This window comes from Ursus arctos, unplaced genomic scaffold (assembly GCF_023065955.2).
Source record: "Ursus arctos isolate Adak ecotype North America unplaced genomic scaffold, UrsArc2.0 scaffold_12, whole genome shotgun sequence".
Classification (NCBI taxonomy): domain Eukaryota; kingdom Metazoa; phylum Chordata; class Mammalia; order Carnivora; family Ursidae; genus Ursus; species Ursus arctos.
In genome coordinates this window covers 4,743,752-4,765,913 of record NW_026622786.1, presented here as the reverse complement: position 1 = coordinate 4,765,913, position 22,162 = coordinate 4,743,752, and the positions used below count along the sequence as shown (strand labels likewise).

The window sequence follows — 22,162 nt, the reverse complement described above, 5'->3', positions numbered from 1 at the left end:
ATGGAAAACTACTCAGCAGTAAAAAGGATTAAACTGTCCATACACACGTGGATGAATTGCAGATGCATTATGGGGAGTGAAAGAAGCCAAATTCTATTTGACATTCTGGGAAAAGCAGAGGGTCAGAAACAGAATTGTACATTCCAAGAGTTGAGGATGGGAGGGAGGGGTTGACTACAAAGGAGCAGGAGGGAATGTGGGAAGCGGTACAGAACAGTTTTATATCTTGATTGTAGTGGCCAAAACTTGCAGAAGTGTATCTGCCAAAAGTTATAGAACTATACAATTAAAAGGGTGACTTTTATTGTAAGAAAATTATACCTCAGTAAGAAATAAAAATAATTTAATACTATTTTAAAAATCAGCTTTAGCAAGAGGAAAGATACAAGTTTATACACGAAAGAGACTACTCATTCATTGTAGAAACCAATTATTTTTAAAAACAAATACCATTGATTTTATTTTAAATTTTTTCCAGCTTTATTGCTGTATAATTGACAAAATTATGTATATTTAAAATGTATAACATGACAACTTAATATAAACCTTGTGGAATGATCATCACAATCAAGTTATTTAGCACACCTGTCAATCCACATAGGTACCTTTGTGTATGTGTGATGACAATGCTCAAAATTTGTCTCTTAGCAAATTTCAAGTATACAATATAGTTACTATTTACTATAGTCACCATGCTGTGCATTAGATACTCTTATTCATCTTATAACTGAAAGTTTATACCCTTAAACCAACATCTCCCTATTTTTTCTACCACCAGTCCCTGGCAACTCCATTATACCCTCTGATTCTCTGAGTTGGACTTTTTTTAGATTCCATGTAGAAGTGAAATTGTATGGTATTTGTCTTTGTCTATTTGACTTATTTCCTTTCTCTGTCTGACATTTCACTTAGCATAATACCCTCGAGGTCTATTCATGATGTCACATGTGGCAAGATTTTTTTCTTTCTCACGGCTGAATAATGTTCCATTATATATAACACATTTTATCCATTCATCTATAGACAGACATTGAAGTTGTTTATGTATCTGGGCAATTGTAAATAATGCTACAATGAATACGAGGGTGCAGATACTTCTTTGAGATCCTGATTTCATTTCCTTTGGATGTATACCCAGAAGTGGGATTGCTGGATCCTATGGTAGTTCTATTTTTAATTTTTTGAGGAACCTCCATACTGTTTTCCATAGTGGCTATCCCAATTTACAGTCCCACCAACAATGTATGAGTGTTCCCTTTTCTCCACATCCTTGCCAACACCTCTCTTCTCTTTTTGATGATAGCCATTCTAACAGGTATGAGGTGATATCTCACTGTGGTTTTGATTTGCATTTCCCTGATGATTAGTGATGGTGAGTGTTTCATGTACCTGTTGGCCAATTGCATATCTTCTTCGGAGAAATGTCTATTCAGGTCTCTGTTATTGTTATTTCTAACAAGAAATGTTTATTTAGCCTTTATACCACTTCTGGTACAGAGCTCCTAAAACCCTTGGAATTTCCTAAGTGATGAGTGCACTAAAGTTGTCTCGTTATGTTAAAGAAGGGACTTTTAGAAGGAGGGACCAACTTAGATGGTTAGAGGGCTGGAACTTTCAGTCCCACCCCACTGACCTCCAGGGAGTGGAGAGGGTCTGGAGGTTGAATCAATTGCTAGTGGACAATGATTTAATCAATTATGCCTATGTAATGAAGCCTTCATAAAACCCAAAAAGAACAGGGTTTGGAGAGCTTCCAGGTTGGTGAACATGTGGAGATTCAGGGAGAGTGGTGAGCTAGAAAAGAGCGTGGCAGCTTCATGCCCTTTTCCCATACCTTGCCCTATGTATGCCTTTGCTGTTCCTGAGTTACATCTTTTTATAGTAAATCAGGAATCTAGTGAATAAATGGGTTTCCTGAGTTCTGTGAGCCACTCTAACAAATTAATGGAATCCAAGGAGGAGGTCTAGGAACCTCCAATCTATAACCTGTTGGTCAGAAGCCCAGGTGACAACTTGGACTTGTGATTGGTGTCTGAAGTATTTAAAAAAAAAAAAAAGAAGTATGTGTGCATATGGGGGTTGGGGCACTTCTGTAGGACTGAGCCCTTAAACTGTGGGATCAGACACCATCTTCAGATACATAATGTCAGAATTGAGTTGAATTTTAAGACACGCGGCTAGTGTCAAGAATTGCTTGGTGGTATGGGGTGTTAATCCAACTCCCACGCTGGAATTGGTAACCATAACCCTTAAGGACCTTTGCTTTAGTTGAATTATTTGTTTTCTTGCTATTGAATTGTTTGAATTTCTTATATATTTTAGATATTAGTCCCTTATTTGATATACCGGATATATAGTTAAATATCAGATAAATATTTTCTCCTATTCTGTAGGTCATCTGTTGATTGTTTCCTTTGCTGTGCAGAAGCTTTTTAGTTTGATGTTGTTCCACTTGTTCATTTTTACTTTTATTGCCTTTGCTTTTGGTGTCCAATCCAAAAAATCATCACTAAGACCAATGCCAAGGAGTCTCCCCTCTGTTTTCTTTGAGGAGTTTTATATTTTCAGGTGTTAATTCAAATCTTTAATCCATTTTTAGTTAGTTTTTGTGAGTGGTATAAGATAAGGGTTTAGGGGCGCCCGGGTGGCTCAGTCATTAAGTGTCTGCCTTTGGCTCAGGGCGTGATCCTGGCATTCTGGGATCGAGCCCCGCATCAGGCTCCTCGGTTGGGAGCGTGCTTCTTCCTCTCCCACTCCCCCTGCTTGTGTTCCCTCTCTCACTGGCTGGCTATCTCTCTGTCTGTCAAATAAATAAATCAAATCTTTTTTTTAAAAAAAGATAAGGGTTTAGTTTCATTCTTTCGTATGTGGATATTCAGTTTTCCTAGCACCACTTATTAAAGAGACTTTTCCAGAATTTTTTGGTTTTGGTACCCATGTCGAAGATTAGTTGACTATATACAGGTGGGTTTATTTCTGGGCTCTCTACTCTCTTCCTTTGGTCTGTGTCTATTTTTATGTAGGTACCATACTGTTTTGATTACAGTAGTTTGAAATCAAGAAATGTAATACCTCCAGATCTGTTCATCTTTCTCAAGATTCCTTTGGCTTTTTGGGGTCTTTTGTGTTTTCTTATTTTTTATTTTAAAATAATTTTACTGGCCTGGAAGTGGTAGTGAAGTTCTTACATTCTGTCCACCCAAAGGAAGAAGAACCAAATTAAAAGGTCCAGAATTTTCCAGACATATTATCATTAATTCTGTCCTTCTGATTCCAAAGGATTTGCATGTGAACTATATCATGTGATCTCAAAACTGCCCTGTGAGGGTAGACAGAACAGATGATTATATCTCATTATAAACAAGGCTCAGGTTAAATATATAGCCAGCATTTCCTAAAATGATATGTATACCTCATTCGTTTTTTAAAAACCTTGATGCTGGGCCTATTCTAAGCAGTCCCTGCTCTCAAGTTGCTCACAGTCTTGAAATCTCCAAGTGAAGAATGACTATGACTCCAACTAGTTAGGACCCCAAACCTGACACTTCTAGACACATAAGTATCTGTACTGACACTTATGGCTAAATATTCCCTCAAAATTTCCTTTTCCATTCCCCCACCCCCCTCCCCTCTGAAGCCCTCAGTTTGTTTCTCAGAGTCCATAGTCTCTCATTCTTGGCTGGTGATGGGTAGTAAGGAGGGCACGTGTTGCATGGTGCACTGGGTGTTATGCACAACTAATGAATCATCGAACTTTACATCAAAAACCAGGGATGTACTGTACGGTGACTAACATAATGTAATAAAAAATATTATTATAAAAAAGTAATGTATATATTAATCTAGTAAAAACATTCATTTGGGAAAAAAATTCCTTTTCCAAAATAAACTTACATTGTTTGAAGAATTAGTATTTCTATTAGCATCATAATTATTAACAGGCATTGATTGAGCACTTAATATATATATCACCACATGAGTACTGATTTGGTACAAAGAGACTGTTAGCTGTAAATTGTTTGACTTAGGTCAAGTATCTTTATCTTCCTAATTGTAAATTTTCTCCTTTGTAAAATGAGAAGATTGTGCATGTCATCACTAAATCCTGGGTTAGAGTTGAAGACATTAATGTGAATTCATGTTTACCTTCATATAGATACAGATGGATAAATACAGAAATAAGTATGTGTGTATTTATGTGGTAGTATATACACATGTATTTCCAAGCTCTGTCCTATGAAGGGCCTAGAAAAAAATGACACCCCAGTGGCCATGAGCACACCTGCACCCAGTTTTTTTGGTTTCTAATACCATTCTCTAATAAAAGGAACCAGGACTCTTGGGAGAAATGGCTGCTTTTAGGACTGGGACACTGAGTATATAAGATGAGTCCGGAGCAGCTGGTAGTGCCAGAAAGTGAAGAAGCGCCTAAACCAAACAAACAAGCAAGCAAACACACACACACACAACACAAACAACTGGGGTGTGTCGCAGGAACACAGGAGCCAATGCAATAGCTCCTAATGGCTAAAGATGGGATAATAGGAAATAAATAATACAGTATTGGATTATAACCCAAATTGTAATGTAAATATTCGGGAGTCTATACTGATATAAAGAAATGATTAAATAAGCAAATAAAGGGGGAAAGAATTCTTCCCATACAGAAGAATTCTGACAAATTTATGTAGATATTCTACTCTCAGAGAGATGGAACATAACTGTCAACTGCTCAAGTGTAGGCTGAGTATAGTAATTCCTTCTAGAGAGTACAACATATAAGGGGGGAAAAGAAGAACTTAACAGTAGAGAAACCTGACAAACACTGCATCAGCCAGTTGATCAGAATTAACAGTATTCACGATAAGTCATTAGTAGCATGTACCCTTCATATAATGTAATGAGAATAACACTTTACCTCTGGTCTTTTTCCTGAAAAACCATAACCTCCGCCTAATCGTGAGAAAAAATATCAGATACTCACCAGGTAAGGGACATTCTACAAAATGCTTAACCAGTAGTACTCTTCAAAACTGTAAAGATCATCAAAAACAGGAAAGTCTGAGAAACTATCACAGTCTAAACAAGCCTAATGATGAGGGGTAATGTATTTTGAGTGGGATCCTGTGACAGAAAAAGAACATTAGGAATAAACTAAATAAATCAGAAAAAAGTATGGAACTTAGTTTTTTTTTTTAAAGTGTCAAGGTCCTGAAAGACAACAAAAGACTGAGGAACTGACAAAGATTGGGAGAGAGTAAGGGTACATAACAACTAAATACAGTATGGGATCCCGGAGTTGATCCTGGAACAGAAAAAGGAAATTAGTTTGAAAATTGGTGACATTTGAATAAGGTCTGTGGTTTAGTTAACAGTATTTTATCAATGTTAATTTCCTTGATAATTGTAATGTTATATGAAATCTTATAATTAAGGAGTCTGGGTAAAGTGTATCTGAGAACTCTCTGTACTATTTTTTATTGAAATATAATTGACATACAATATCCTAATAGTTTCAGGTGTACATCATAGTGATTTGATATTTTTATACCTTATGAAATGATCCCCCGATAAGTCTAGTTACCACCTGTCACCATACAAAGTTATTACAACGTTATTGACTATATTCCCTATGCTGTACACTACATCTGCATCACTTATTTATTTTATAACTGGAAGTTTATATCTCTTAATCCCCTTCACCTTTTCTGCCCCTCCCAACCCCTCCTCACTCTGGTAACCAACAGTTCGTTTTCTATATCTATGAGTCTCTTTCTGTTTTGTTTTGTGTGTTCATTTGTTTTGTTTTTTAGATTCCACATATAAATGAAATCATACAGTATTTGTGTTTCTCTGTCTGGCTTATTTCACTTTGTGTAATTTCCTCTAGGTCCATCAATTCTGTCACAAATGGCAAGATTTTATCCTTTTTTTATGTCTGATTAATATTTCTTTGGATATATATACTACATCTTCTTTATTCATCTATCCATGGACGCGAAGTTTTCTTTCAAATCTTGGCTATTGTAAATAATGCTACGGTGAACATAAAGATGCATATATCTCTTCAGATTGGTGTTTTCATTTTCTTTGGATAAATATCCAGAAAGTGATGGGCATTAAGGAGGGCATGTGTTATGATGAACACTGAGTGTTATACGCAACTGATGAATCATTGAACACTACATCTAAAACTAATGACGTGCTATATGTTGGATAATTGAATTTAAATAAAAAACACCCCGAAGTGGAATTGCTGGATCATATGGTAGCTCTACTTTTAATTTTTTGAGAAATCTCCATATTGTTTTCCATAGTGGCTGCACCAATTTACATTCCCACCAACAGTGTATGAAGATTCCCTTTTTTCCATATCCTCACCAACACTTATCATTTTTTGTCTTTTTGATAATAACCAGTCTGGTATAAACCAATCTGACGAGTCAATATCAGTTGTGAGGTGGTATCTCATTTTGGTTTTGATTTGCATTTTCTTGATGATGAGTGATGTTGAGCATCTTTTCATGTGCCTGTTAGCCATCCATATGTCTTCTTTGAAAAAAATGTCTGTTCAAGTCCTCTGCCCATTTTTCAATCAGGTTGTTTGTTTTTTGGAAATTAAGTTGTGTACGTTCTTTATTTATTTGGAATATTAATCCCTTATCAGATGTATGATTTGCAAGCATCTGCTTGCATTCAATAGGTTGCCTTTTTGTTTTGTTTATGGTTTCCTTTACTGTGCCAAAGCTTTTTAGTTTCATGTAATCTCATTAAAATAAACATTTTAGCTTTTGTTGCCCTTGCCTGAGGAAGCTGGTCCCAAAAAATATTGTTAAAGCTGATGTCAGAGCTTACTGCCAATGTTTTCTTTTATTTCTTTGGTTTTAGGTCTTACATGCAAGTCTTTAATATATTTTGAATTTATTTTTGTACGTGGTGTAAGAAAGTGATCCAGTTACATTCTTTTGCATGTAGCTGTGCAGTTTTCCCAACACCATTTATTGAAAAGACTGTCTTTTCCCCATTGTATTCTTTTCTCCTTTGTCAACGATTAATTGTTGATATATGTATGGGTTTATTTCTGTGCTCTCTCTTCTATTCCATTGATCTATGTGTCTGTTTTCATGCAAGTACCATATGGTTTTGATTACTGTAGCTTTGTAGTATAGTTTGAAATCAGGGAGCATGAGACCTCCAGCTTTGTTCTTCTTTCTCAAGATTACTTTAGTTCTTCAGGGTCTTTTTTGATTCTCTACAAATTTTAGGATTGTTTGTTCTATTTCTATAAAATTGGAATTGCCATTGGAATTTTAACAGAGATTGCATTGAATCTGTTGATTGTCTTCGGTAGTCTGAACATTTTAACAATATTAATTCTTCCACGTCATGAGCCTGGAATATCTTTCCATTTATTTGTGTCATCTTCAGTTTCCTTAATCACTGTCTTATAGCTTTCAGTGTACAGGTCTTTCACCTCCTTGGCTAAATTTATTCCTAGGTATTTTGTTCTTTCTGATGCAATCGTAAATGGGATTGTTTTCTTAACTTCTCTTCTGTATTGTTAGTGTATTCTTCAATGTGCAGATCTATTGCATTTCTATACAACAAAAATGAAGCAGCAGAAAAAGAGATCAAGGAAATGATCCCATTTGCAATTGCACCAAAAACAATGATACCTAGGAATAAACCTAACCAAAGAGGTAAAAGATCTGTACTCTAAAAAGTATAGAACACTTATGAAAGAAATAGAAAAGGACACAAAGAAATGGAAAAGCATTCCATGCTTATGGATTGGAAGAACAAACATTGTTAAAATGTCTCTACTACCCTAAGCAATCTACATACTTAATGCAATCCCTATCAAAATACCAACAGCATTTTTCACAGAGCTAGAACAAACAATCCTAAAATTTGTATGGAACCACAAAAGACCTCAAATAGCCAAAGCAATTCCGAAAAAGAAAAAACAAAACTAGAGGCATCATGATTCTGGATTTCAAGCTCTATTACAAAGCTGTAATCATTAAGACAGTAAGGTACTGGCACAAAAACAGACACATAGATCAATGGAACAAAATAGAGAACCCAGAAATGGACCCACAATTACGTGGTCAGCTAATCTTCGACAAAACAGGAAAGAATATCCAAGAAAAAAGGACAGCCTCTTCAACAAATGGTGTTGGGAAAACTGGACAGCCACATGCAGAATGAAACTGGACCACTTTCTTATACCATACACAAAAGCAAATTCAGAATGGATGAAAGACCTACCTGTGAGATAGCAAAGCATCAAAATCCTAGAGGAGAACACAGGCAGCAACCTTTTTGACCTTCGCCATAGCAACTTCTTACTGAACACATTGCCAGAGGCAAGGGAAACAAAAGCAAAAATGAACTATTGAGACTTCATCAAGATAAAAAGCTTCTGTACAGCGAAGGAAACAATCAATAAAACTAAAAGGCAACCTACGGAATAGGAGAAGATATTTGCAAAAGACATATCTGATAAAGAGTTAGTATCTAAAATCTATAAAGAACTTATCAAACCAACACCCAGAAAGAAATAATCCAGTTAAGAAATGGGCAGAAAACATGAGTAGACACTTTTCCAAAGAAGACATCCAGATGGCTAACATGAAAGATGCTCAACATCACTCATCATCGGGGAAGTGTGAATCAAAACCATGATGACATACCACCTCACACCTGTCAGAATGGCTAAAATTAACAACACAAGAAACAACAGGCGTTAGTGAGGATGTGGAGAAGGGGGAACCCTCTTGCACTGTTGGTAGGAATGCAAACTGGTTCAGCCACTCTGGAGAACAGGATGGAGGTTCCTCAAAAACTTAAAAATAGATCTACCCTATGATCCAGTCATTGCACTACTGGGTTTTTACCCAAAGGATACGAAAATACAGATTTGAATGGATACATGCACCCTAATCTTTATAACATTATCAACAATAGCCAAACTATGGAAAGAGCCCAGATGTCCATCAACTGAAATGGATAAAGAAGATGTGGTGTGTATAGAGACACACACACATATACACTGGAATATTACTCAGCCATCAAAAAAAGAAACCTTGCCGTTTGCAACGACATGGATGGAGCTAGAGTGTATTATGCTAAATGAAATAAGTCAGTCAGAGAAAGACAAATGCCAAATGATATCACTGATATGTGGAATTTAAGAAAGAAAACAGGTGAATATACAGGAATGGGGAAAAAGGAGAGAGGGAAACAAACTATAAGAGGCTCTTAAGAATAGAAAACAAGCTGAGGGTTGATGGAGGGAGGTGGTTGGGGGATAGGCTAGATGGGTGATGGGTATTAAAGAGGGCACTTGTTATCATGAGCACCAGGTGTTGTATGTAAGTAACGAATCACTGAATTCTACTCCAGAAACCAATATTGCACTGTGTGCTAACTAAAATTTAAATTAAAAAAGGAAATGCAACTGATTTCCGTATGTTAAATTTGTATCCTGCAATTTTACTAATTTCATTTATTAGTTCTAACAGTTTTTTGGTGGAGTGTTTAGGATATTCTGTATGTAGTATCATCTGCTATTACTGACAGTTTTACTTCTTCCTTTCTGATCTGATTGCCTTTTATTGCTGTGACTAGTACTTCTGATACTATGTTGAGTAAAAGTGGCAAGAGTGGGCATCCTTGTCTTGTTTCTGGGCTTAGAGGAAAAGCTCTCAGCTTTGTTAGTTGTGGGTTTGTCCTGTATAATACATTATTTCGCTACCTACTTTGTTGAGAGCTTTTATCATAAAAGGATATTGACTCTCTAGTCTTTTTCAAACTTTTTAAAAGGCTGAAACCCGTTCAAAATAAAAACTTAAAAAATTACTAAAGCAATCAAAATAAAACACATGAGCAAGTCCAGTGCTATGATTTATAGTCAGAGGACTCTTCAAATGAGAGAATTTGCATCCAAGGAATAAAGAAAAAAGAATGTTCTAAAATATGCTTTAAAATAAGTTTATTTAAAATTCTCATGTAGGGGAAGATGCTAGTTTGAATACATCCCAGCTCCACACCACTCCTCACTCTAACCCAGTTTTCATAAGTTAACAGCTGTTGGTTTCTTGTACATAGTAAGAGTTCATAAGGACCTCAGGATTAGTTTGAGGCCTGACAGAGAGAGCAGGTACAGGTCTTCCTCACCTGGCTAAATCAAAGCGCCTCAAACTTTGCTGTGCATCAGAGTTACCTGGTGGGCTTATTAAGACACACTTGACTAGGCCATGTACCTAAAGCTTGTGATTCAGTAGGTCTGGGGTGGGATCTGAGAATTTCTGTCAAATTCCAGATGATGATGGTGTTTCTGGGTACTTGAAATGCTAGGCAAGAGTCTGGAAACCAGTATAGGACCCTGATAAAAGTCAATGTGCGCAAAAGAACTGAATCTTACAGCCATTATAATGCTTCTCATGTCCCCAAAATAAAATAAAGAATCAAAACCAACCAAGATATGGGAGAACAGATTTCCTATACAGAATTATAAACAAATTATGTAGATACTACCCCCTTAAGGAGGTGAAGCATAACTTCACCTCCCGAGATGATTCGTCTTTATTCATTTTATTTGTTTTTTGTAGTACTTTTTTTTAGTACAGTTGAGACACAATGTTACATTAGTTTCAGGTGTACAACATAGGGATTCAATAACTCTATATGTTATGCTACACTCACCACAAGTGTAGCTACCCTGTGTCACCATACAACACTTACAATACCGCCGACTGTATTCCCTATGCTGTACCTTTTATTCTCATGACTTATTCATTCCAGTTATGGATACTACTTATCATTAGAAAGGCCAGCTTCCAAGTTTGATCTATGGCTGGTTTCTGGGAACTTGGATTTGGGGAGGGTTATTAGCATCCTAACTGATAGAGTGGCTTACTGTGCCTAAGCTATTTGTGCAACCATGTGCTTTAAGCTGAACACCTGCTTTCCTTCTGGGACTCAGGAATTTTGATACAAGCTAGGCAGAGGGTGTCTATGTCTAGCCCCCATTAAAAACATTGGGTGCTGAGTGGAATGATGTGAAGTCTTCTGATTGCTTCTTATTTCATAGAGAAAAAGGAAGCAAGGTGATTAGCTGACTGTGAGGAAAGGGAGCAGGTTTGAGGTTTGAGTAGCTAAAAGATGTGAAATAATCAACTAAGAGAGTAGAGCAAAGAATTGACTAGAAAAATGAAGTGGGATTGGCAGGTAGCACTGAAGGCCCACTTAGGTTTAGCCATCATGAGTTTAAGATGTTAAGTCAGCATAGTGGTGTTTTTGTCTTGCCATATAGAGTTGTTTTAGTGGAGGAGCATAACCAAAGGTAAAATTTAGCCAAGCAAGTTTGGGGGAGGTGGGGCACAGAAGTTGAGAGTGCATGTAGGGTATGATTACAATGTTGCACCATGGATTTTAAACCAGGTAGCCTGGAAATGAAGACAGAGCAGATTGATGGAGGGCCCAGTGGAGTCAAAGAACTGATGGAGTTGAAATGAATGAATTTAAAAGGTAAGAGGTGGTTTTAGAGAGTGGGGAATTGAGTAAAAAAATAACATCGAGATTTTGGTGGTATTGGAGTCATTGGTAATGACAATGTCATAGATAGGACCATGGGTGTCAGTAGATAAGGTGAGGTAGATCATAACATCATTGGAGTGAAAAGGTCATTGAACTGAGAGACCAGGTGGCAGAGAGTGTTAGTGTCTACTTCAACACTCATACTCATTCTCCCTTCCTCCTTAATAACAGAACCTTGGTTTTTACATAGGCACATTGACTACTCTGTATAAAGACGTTTCTTAGCCTCCCTGGTAGCTAGATGCATATGATAGTTCTAATGAGATCTAAGTGGGAATGTATCCTAAGTGGAAAATTCTAGTAAGTCTCCTTAAAAGAAAAGGGTTATACCTTCTCCTACATTTCTCTTTCCTTCTCTGTAGAATGGCCGTATAACAGCTAGAGCTCCAGCAACCGTCTTAGACTGCGAGGTAAAAGCAACATGGTAATAGTGGAGCAGAAAGAGGAGCTGTGGAATGGTTATACCATCTTCCTCCAGACACTCTTACTCCAGACTTTTTTATATGAGACAGAAACAATTCAATTTTTCTCAAATTCAATTTTATTTAAGCCATTGTTACTTTGGGTTTTTCTATTATATGCAGCTGACCCAAATCCTAACTAATACATCGAATTGGTGAAAGTATTGCCTACATACTTGTTAAGATCAACTACAGGAATAGTCATATTTGTAAAGAGAGTGAGGCAGAGAGCTTGGTGCTAAAAGCTTCACTGAATGAAGGGGAATAAACTTGAAAGGTCTGTAAATTACTTTAAATAGTAGTAGTGTGTGCTTGGAAGAAGGTGGGGAATTTGATAAAGGAGAGAGAAATGAAAATGAGGATCAAGGAAGACATTGACCCCACCTTCTTTCCTTTCCTGTGTTAAGATGCTGACTTTTTAAATTTATTATTTAGATTTTATTTTTTAATTTTTTTACATTAAAAATGTTTTTTTAGAGAGAGAGGGGCAGAAGGAGAGGGAGAGAGAAAATCTTAAGCAGGCGCCATGCCCAACACATGTGCCCAACACAAGGCTCCATCTCTCAATCCTAAGGTTATGACCTGAGCTTAAATCAAGAGCTGGATGCTTAACAGACTGAGCCACCCAGGTGCCCCAATACTTTTTAGATCCTGTGTTTGATAGAGAAAGTAAGTTGTAGACAGGACATATCACTGTGTTTCAAAACAAACATAACATTGGAAATGACATACTGACTCAGATCAATTATCTATCCCAGAATATTTTCTAGGAGAACATGCTTGCCCCATAGACATTGCAAAACGTTAAGCATCCCTAAGCTCCTTAATCACTTTTTTATAAAAGTATTAGTCACTCTTTTATTTTTGTGAATGTATATATATTGGGGTATATTCATGATTTGATTTAATCCTTTAAAAACATTCATATATTAAAGAAAACTCATGTCAAATTTTTTCACTCAATTAATTAATTTACTGAGCTCTTACTATGTTTTAAGCAGCACTGGGAATATATAGAGTAATTAAAAAATGTCTTCCTTCAAGGAATTTACTAGTTCAAGGAAGAAACAGGTGAAAGAACCAATTGATACTAAATAGTGTGACAAAAATATTCACCAAATAAAATTGAGCAAAAGAAGGTCATCTATTTCATATTGGGGATCATCAGTAAAAGATTCCTTTTTGAGCAAAATACCAGGTACAATAAGAGCACAGAAGAAGGTCATCTATTTCATATTGGGGATCATCAGTAAAAGATTCCTGGAAGATAACAGATGAAATGAATCTTGAGGGTAAAATAGGTGCTAGTCATCTGGGCAAGTGGAGAATTTACCAAGAGGAGGGTACAGCAAAAGAATATTTGCAGAAGCATGGAAGAGTACTTGGAAAATTCCAAGTAGGCATCTGGAGGATGTTTATATACTATTATATATATTGCCATTGACAAAAGTAACAGGGCACAGACCCAGTATTAAGTAAAATTATCTCATTTATGAATATACTTGCCATTAATATACCATAAATTTTGCTAGTGGAGACTATTGGCTCGATCTGCTCAGCTACAGGAAAGAACTTAATCTAAGTGATCTTAAGAAGATGTTTCTTTTGACCTTATTTCACCATTTTCTCCTCTCTACAATTATAGTTTATATTTATTCAGCAAAGAAAACAAAATTGCTGTAGTAAGTTATATTATGCTTTATTAGAACAACTTAATTTTGTAATCAAGGGAAACCATAATTATTTATTTATTTATTTATATTTTTTATTTAAATTCAAGTTAGTTAACATACAGTGTAGTATTAGTTTCAGGATTAGAAGTTAGTGATTAATCACTTACATATAATACCCAGTGCTCATCACAAGTGCCCTCCTTAATGCCCATCACCCATTTAGTCCATCCTCCCACTCACCTCCCCTCCAGCAACCCTCAGTTTGTTCTCTGTAGTTAAGAGTCACTTATGGTTTGCCTTCCTCTCTGTTTTTATCTTATTTTATTTTTCTTTCCCTTCCCCTATTTTCATCTGTTTGGTTTCTTATGAATAAAATCATATGATATTTGTCTCTCTCTGACTTATTTCACTTAGCATAATTCACTTTAGTTCTATCCACATCATTGCAAATGGCAAGATTTCATATATATACCACATCTTCTTTATTCATTCATCAGGTGATGGACATTTGGGCTCTTTCCACAATTTGGCCATTGTTGATAGTGCTGCTATAAACATTGATAAACATTGAGGTACATATGCCCCTTCAAGTCAGCATTTGTGTATCCTTTGGATAAACACCCAGTAGTGTGGGATGCCTGGGTGGCTCAGTGGGTTAAGCATCTGACTCTTGATTTCAGCTCCGGTCACAATCTCAGTGTTGTGAGATTGAGCCCCATATCAGTCTCTGCACTGGGCATGGAGCCTGCTTAAGATTCTCTCTCCTTTTCCCTCTGCCCCTCCTCACCTCCTTCTCTAAAAAACAAAACAAAACAAAACAAAAAAATCAAAAACCCAGTAGTGCAATTGGTGGGTCATAGGGTAGTTCTATTTTTAACTTTTTGAGGAACCTCCATACTGTTCTCCAGAGTGGCTGAACAAGTTTGCATTCCCACCAGCAGTGCAAGAGGGTTCCCTTTCTCCACATTCTCACTAATACCTGTTGTTTCTTGTGTTGTTAATTTTAGCCATTCTGACTGGTGTGAGGTGGTATCTCACTGTGGTTTTGGTTTGTGTTTCCCTGATGATGAGTGATGTTGAGCATCTTTTCATGTGTCTGTTAGCCATCTGTATGTCTTCTTTGGAGAAATGTCTGTTCATGTCTTCTGCCCATTTCTTAAATAGATTATTTTTTGGGTGTTAATTTTGATGAGTTCTTTATAGATTCTGGATATGAGCCCTTTATCTGATATGTCGTTTACATGTATCTTCTCTTATAGATTGGTTGCCTGTTGTTTTGTTGTTTCCTTCATTGTGCAGAAGGTTTTTGTTTTGTTTTGTTTTTTGTTTGTTTTTTAGAGAGAGAGAGAGAGACAGAGAGTGGGGTAGTGAGAGGGGCAAAGGGAGAGGGAGAGAGAGAGATTCTAAAGCCGGCTTCACGCTAGGCATGGAGCCTGATGCAGGGCAGGGCTTGATCTCACAACCCTGAGATCATGACCTGAACCAAAATCAAGAGTCAGATGCTTAATTGACTGAACCAGCCCGGTGCCCCTATGTAGAAGCTTTTTTATCTTGATCAGGTCCCAATAGTTTGTTTTTGTTTCCCTTGCCTCTGGAGATGTGTCAAGTAAGAAGTTGCTGCAGCTGACACAAAAGAGGTTGCTGCCTGTTTACTCCTCTAGGATTTTGATGGATTCCTGTCTCACATTTAGGTCTTTCATCCATTTTGAATTTATTTTTGTGTGTGGTATAAGAAAGTGGTCCAGTTTCATTCTGCATGTTGCCATCCAGTTTTCCCAAAACCATTTGTTGAAGAGACTGTCTTTTTTCCATGGATATTCTTTCCTGTGTTGTCGAAGATTGGTTGACCATGTAGTTGTGGGTCCATTTCTGGGTTCTCTGTTCTGTTCCATTGATCTATGTGTCTTTTCTTGTGCCAGTACCGTACTGTCTCGATGATTACAGCTTTGTAATAGAGCTTGAAATCCAGAATTGTGATGCCTCCACTTTCCTTTTCTCTTTCAACATTACTTTAGCTATTTGGGAGCCTTTTTTGGCTCCATACAAATTTTCAGATTGTTTATTCTAGTTCTGTGAAAAATGCTCATGTTATTTTGATCGGGATTGCATTGAATCCTGTAGATTGCTTAGGGTAGTATAGACATTTTCACAATGTTTGTTCTTCCAATCCATGAGCATGGAATGCTTTTCCATTTCTTTGTGTCATCTTTAGTTTCTTTCATAAATGTTCTATAGTTTTCAGCATATGGATCTTTTACCTCTTACCTAGGTTTATTCCTAGGTATCTTATGGTTTTGGGTGCATTTTTAAATGGGATCAATTCCTTGATTCGTCTTTCTGTTGTTTCATTATGGTGTATAGAAGTGCAAAAGATTTCTGTGCATTGACTTCATATCCTGCGATTTTGCTGAATTCATGTATCAGTTCTAGCAATTTTTTGGTGGAGTCTTTCAGGCTACGACTTCCAGTACTATGTTGAATAACAGTGGTGAGAGTGGGCATCCCTATCATGTTCCTGACTCTAGGGGAAAATCTCTCAGTTTTTCCCCATTGAGGATGATCTTAGCTGTGGGTCTTCTGTTTATGGCCTTTATGATGTTGAGGTATGTTCCTTCTATCCCTGCTTCCTTGAGGGTTTTTATCCAGAAGGTATGCTGTATTTTGTCAAATGCTTTTTTGCATCTATTGAGAGGATCATATGGTTAGTGGTGAATAATCCTTTTAATATACTGCTTATTCAGTTAGCTAGTATCTTGTTGAGAATTTTTACATCTATGTTCATCAGGTATATTGGTCTGTAATTCTCCTTTTTAGTGGGGTCTTTATCTGGTTTTGGAATCAAGGTAATGCTGGCCTCATAGAATGAGTTTGGAAGTTTTCCTTCCATTTCTATTTTTTGGAACAGCTTCAGAAGAATATGTATTAATTCTTTAAATGCTTGGTAGAATTCCTGGGAAGCCATCTGGCTCTGGGTTCTTTTTTGTTGAGAGATTTTTGATTACTGATTCAAAATCTTTGCTGGTTATGAGTATGTTCAAATTTTCTATTTCTTCCTGCTTCAGTTTTGGTAGTTTATGTTTCTAGGAATGCGTTCATTTCTTCCAGATTGCCCAATTTGTTGGCATATAATTGCTCATAATATTCTCATAATTGTTTGTATTTCTCCAGTGTTGGTTGTGATCTCTCCTCTTTCATTCCTGATTTTATTTATTTGAGTCCTTTCTCTTTTTGATAAGTCTGGCTAAGGGTTTATCAATTTTGTTAATTCTTTCAAAGAACCAGCTCTTAGTTTCATTAATCTGTTCTACTGTTTTTTTAAATTTCTTTATCATTTATTTTTGCTCTAATCTTAATTATTTCATTCTTTTGCTGGTTTTAGGCTTTATTTGCATTTCTTTTTCCAGTTCCTTTAGGTGTAAGGTTAGGCTGTGTATTTGAAACTTTTTTTGCTGCTTCTTTTTTTTTTTAAAGATTTTATTTATTTATTTTGACAGAGATAGAGACAGCCAGTGAGAGAGGGAACACAAGCAGGGGGAGTAGGAGAGGAAGAAGCAGGCTCATAGCGGAGGAGCCTGATGTGGGGCTCGATCCCACAATGCCGGGATCACGCCCTGAGCCAAAGGCAGACGCTTAACCGCTGTGCCACCCAGGCGCCCCTGAAACTTTTTTTGCTTCTTGAGTAAGGCCTGTATTGCTGTATGCTTACATCCTCGGAATGCCTTTGCTGCATCCCAAAGGTTTTGGATGGTTGTGTTTTCATTTTGATTTATTTCTATGTGTTTTTTTTTTTATTCTTTAATTTCCTGGTTGACCCATTCATTCTTTAGTAACATGTTCTTTAACCTCCATGTATTTGTGGTCTTTCCATGTGGTTGACTTCAAGTTTCATAGTGTTGTCATCTGAAAATATGCATAGTATGCTCTCAATCTTTTTGCACTTGTTGAGGTCTGATTTGTGACCCAGTATGTGATCTATTCTAGATAATGTTCCATGTGCACTTGAAAAGAATGTATATTCTGCTGCTTTAGGATGAAATGTTCTTATATATCTGTTAAGTCTATCTGGTCCAGTGTGTCATTCAAAGCCATTGTTTCCTTGTTGATTTTCTGCTTAGATGATCTGTCCATTGCTGTAAGTGGGGTGTTAAAGTCCCCTACTATTATTGTATTATTATCCATGAGTTTCTTTATGTTTGTTATTAATTCACTTATATACTTGGCTGCTCCCAAGTTGGGGACATAAATATTTATAATTTTTAGATCTTCTTTTTTGGATAGACCCTTTTTTTGATGTAGTGGCCTTCTTCATCTCTTATTACAGTTTTTGGTTTAAAATATAGTTTGTCTGATACAGCTTTCTTTTTTTTTTTAATATTTTTTTATTATATTATGTTAGTCACCATACAGTACATCCCTGGTTTTTGATGTAAAGTTCGATGATTCATTAGTTGCTTATAACACCCAGTGCACCATGCAATACGTGCCCTCCCTACCACCCATCACCAGCCTATCCCATTCCCCCACCCCCCATCCCTCTGAAGCCCTCAGTTTGTTTCTCAGAGTCCATAGTCTCTCATGCTTCATTCCAGCTTTCTTTTGATATCTATTAGTGTGATAGATGGTCCTCCACCCCCTCACTTTCAATCTGGTGGTGTCTTTGGGTCTAAAATGAGTCTCTTGTAAGCAGCATATCAGTGGGTCTTGTTTTTTTTTAATCCATTCTGATACCCTATGTCTTTTGATTGGAGCATTTAGTCCACTTACATTCAGAGTGATTATTGAAAGATGAATTTAATGCCATTGTATTATCAGTAAATTCACTATTCCTATATATTGTATCTTTTTAATCTTTGTTGCTTTTGGTCTTTTCCACTCAAAGGGTCCCCTTTAATATTTCTTGCAGGGCTCATTTAGTATTCATTAGCTCCTTTAGTTTTTGCCTGCCTTGGAAACTCTTTATTTCTCCTTCTATTCTAACGGACAGCCTTGCTGCATATAGTATTCTTGGATGCATGTTTTTCTCATTTAGCACATTGAATATATCATGCCACTCTCTTCCAGTCTGCCAAGTTTCTGTGGACATGTCTGCTGCTAACCTTACATATCTACCCTTGTAGGTTAAGGACATTTGGCCCCAACTGCTTTCAGAATTCTCTATCATTGTATTTTGCAAATTTCACCATGGTATGTCTTGGTGTTGACCTGTTTTTGTTAATTTTGAGGGGGAGTTCTCTGTGCATCTTGGACTTGACTGTTTCCTTCCTCAGATAGGGAAATTCTCAGCTATAATTTGTTCAAATAAACCTTCTGCCCCTTTTTCCTGCCCTTCTTCTGGGACTCCTATGATACAGATATTATTATGCTTTGTGGAATCGCTGACTTCCCTAAGTCTGCATTCGTGATCTAATAGTTTTATTTCCCTCTTCTTTTCAGCTTCATTATTTTCCATTATGTACCTTTTATATCATCTATTTGTTCCTCTGCTTCTTCCATTCTTGTTGTGATTACATCCAGTCCATTTTGCATCTCAGTTATAGCATTTTTCATTTCAGCCTGACTTGTTTTTAGGAGTTTTATCTCCACAGCAAGGGTTTCTCTGGTGTCTTTCATGCTTCTTTCAAGCCCAGCTAGCATTCTTATTACTGTTGTTCTGAATTCTTGTTCAGATATATTGCTTATATCTGTTTTGAGGAAATCCCTGACTGTGATTTCTTCTTGACCTTTCTTTTGGGGAGAATTCCTCCATCTTGTCATTATATCTAGGTTTCTGTCTTTTGCGTGTTATGAAACCTGGTTATGTTTCCTGCTCCTGAGAGTAATACTATATTAAGAAGGGGACATACACTGGCCAGGGCCTGACACTTCAAGTCTTTCTGATATATGCTGTGTATACTCTGCTGTTGGTTTTTGGCTGCTCTTTCCCACAGGTCAGTCCTCTGCAGAGTTCCTTCTTGCTTTCAGTGGGGAGTGTTTGGACCTTTAACTAGGTGTGCTTTGATTTGTTTGTTCAGATAAGCCTGATATTAAAAAAAAAAAAAGTTCTGATCCAAAAAAAGAGAAAAGGAACAAAAATGCAAACAGACAAAAGACTATAAGCCTGATTCCGAAGAAAAAGAAAGAAGGAAAAAAACAAAAGAAAAAAGAGAAGCCCAATCCAAAAAATGAGAAAAGGAAACAAACAGACCAAGAAATGAACAAAAAACTATAAACCTGATTCCAAAGAAAAACTAAAACTAAAACTAAAAAAAAAATAATTGGGGGAAAAAAAAAAGAAAAAGAAAGCCTGGTCCTATTTCCACCAGAACTGAAGCTGACGCTTTGGAGCACCCTGTGATCAGTAGATTTGTTGCATGCAGGGGGGCTGTGTTGGTTTTCTGAGGGAGAGACCCACTGTGCTGGCTCAGACCTGCCCTAGAAAAGATTCCCCTGCCAGGCACAGGTGGGCAGGGTTTAGTGTGACCAACTCCAGCCTCCACGGGAGATGCTGTGTTTCTCTCTGATAGTGCTGGTGGGGGTGGGGGTGGTGGTGGGGAGGTGGTGGAGATGGTGGAGATGGCATCACCCTGCCTCTCATCCCGGGGAAGGGGAACTTATGGCTGCCACTGCTCAAGAGTGTCCCAGGCTTCATCAGATCCTTGCCCTCAACCTGTCTGTGCCCTGGCCTTTGGCAGGCCTGGTGCCACAGTTCTGTGTTTTGTCTCTGGCCAGCAGCTGGAATTCAAAACTCCACGTCGTAAAGGACCCAGCAAGGCACAGACCCACTCTCCTTCCCCAGAGGAGAGCCTCAGAGCATTGCACCTGGCACCGTTCCCAGAGAAACAGTTTCATGGCCAGAAAGTTGCCTGGAGTCTATGTTAAAGCAGAGTGGAAAGCTGCAAGCAGGTTATCTGCCTTTTGTGTAAGCCTCTGTCCCCAGCTATTGAATGGCTGCTCAGTGGCACCTGGAGAATCCTTTGTCCATGGAGAGGTAGTATACCGTGTTCCAAATATACTCCAGGAAAGGGAATGTTCTCTCCCAGTGTGACCCAGCAGATCCCCACACCACAGTGTCTTGTGTGAACTATGTGCTGCTTTCTCTCCTGCTTTCTCCCTCTTTCCCTGACTTCTCTTTGTGAAAAGGGCTCCCTCCCCTCCACAGCACTATGGCTTTTCTCTCCCACATTTCATGTCTCGAAATCTTGCATCTACCATATTCTCTTCCTCCAATTGTGCAGATTGTTTTCGTAGTCTTCGCACTGGTTTCCTAGTCGTTCAAAATGATTTGATGTTGATCTAGCTGTGTTCGAGGGCTGAGGAGGCCCAGGATCCCCCTACTACTCCGCCATCTTAACTCCTCCAAAACATAGTAATTAAACAAATGACACTATCCAATAATCTCCCTCTCTCTCAGAAAATTCCACTAGAATATGGCTCTGGGTCAAGTCCTGAACCAAATAAATGTATTTCTTTTTTAAAAATAATTTTTAAACTTTAGAATCATTTTAGATTTAAGAAAAGTTGCAAAGATAGTACAGAGTTCTCATATACCCCATACCCAGTTTCTTTTGTTGTTAACATTTTACATTACTGTGGTATAGTTGTCACAACTAAGAAACCATTATTGTACATTTTCATTAACCAAAATCCATACTTTGTTAATAATATTTCTTTAGGGGCGCCTGGGTGGCTTAGTCAGTTGAGTGTCTGCCTTCGGCTCAGGTCACAGTCCCGGACTCCTGGGATCAATCCCCGCATCAGGCCCTCTGCTTGGCGGAGAGTCTGTTTCTCCCTCTCCCTCTGATACTCCCCCTCTAGTGCTCTCTCACTTTCTCTCCCAAAAATGAATAAAAAATTTTTAAAAATAATATCTCTTTCGTTTTTTTGAAAATGTACTAAAATTTAATTATTCATAAAAGCTGTAATTTAATCTGACAGTAAAACGCAAGACGTAATATTAGAGTTGGTTTTTATATTATATATTTTAGCTTTGAAAGCCATAGAAATCAGTTATCCCAATTTTTTTCCTATAAAAGACCCATTTTTCAAAACATTATGCACAATTTTAATTAGAATATACAGACAGAATGATGTTTTGTAATTTCAAAATATAAAATGAAGCCAATGACTCAAAAAGTTATCTGCTACAATGAGTTTGAGGGGAAATTTCATAATCTATATCATTATAGATAAAAGTATAATGGTTCAACTTTTTAGTGTTTGACAGGGAGAAATCATGACAAAAAGACCAATATGAGGGGCACCTAGGTGACTTGACTAGGTGTCTGATTCTTGGTTTTGGCTCAGGTCATAATCTTGAAGTCATGAGATCAAGCCCTGCGAAGAGCTCCGGGCTCAGCATGGAGTGGCTTGGGATTCTCTCTCCCTGTCCCTTTGCCCTTCTCCCTGCTCACCAGGCTCTCTCTCTCTAAAATAAAAAAAAATAAA

General features: G+C 37.4%; 1 long non-coding RNA gene across 1 annotated transcript in view; it reads left to right on the top strand.

Moving 5' to 3' along the window:
* LOC130543412 (uncharacterized) overlaps positions 1-22,162 on the top strand; it is a 24,356-nt gene extending 2,194 nt beyond the window's left edge. Inside the window, exon 2 of the long non-coding RNA XR_008958733.1 lies at positions 11,449-22,162. This is a non-coding gene — a long non-coding RNA (uncharacterized LOC130543412). The remainder of the gene's footprint in view (positions 1-11,448) is intronic.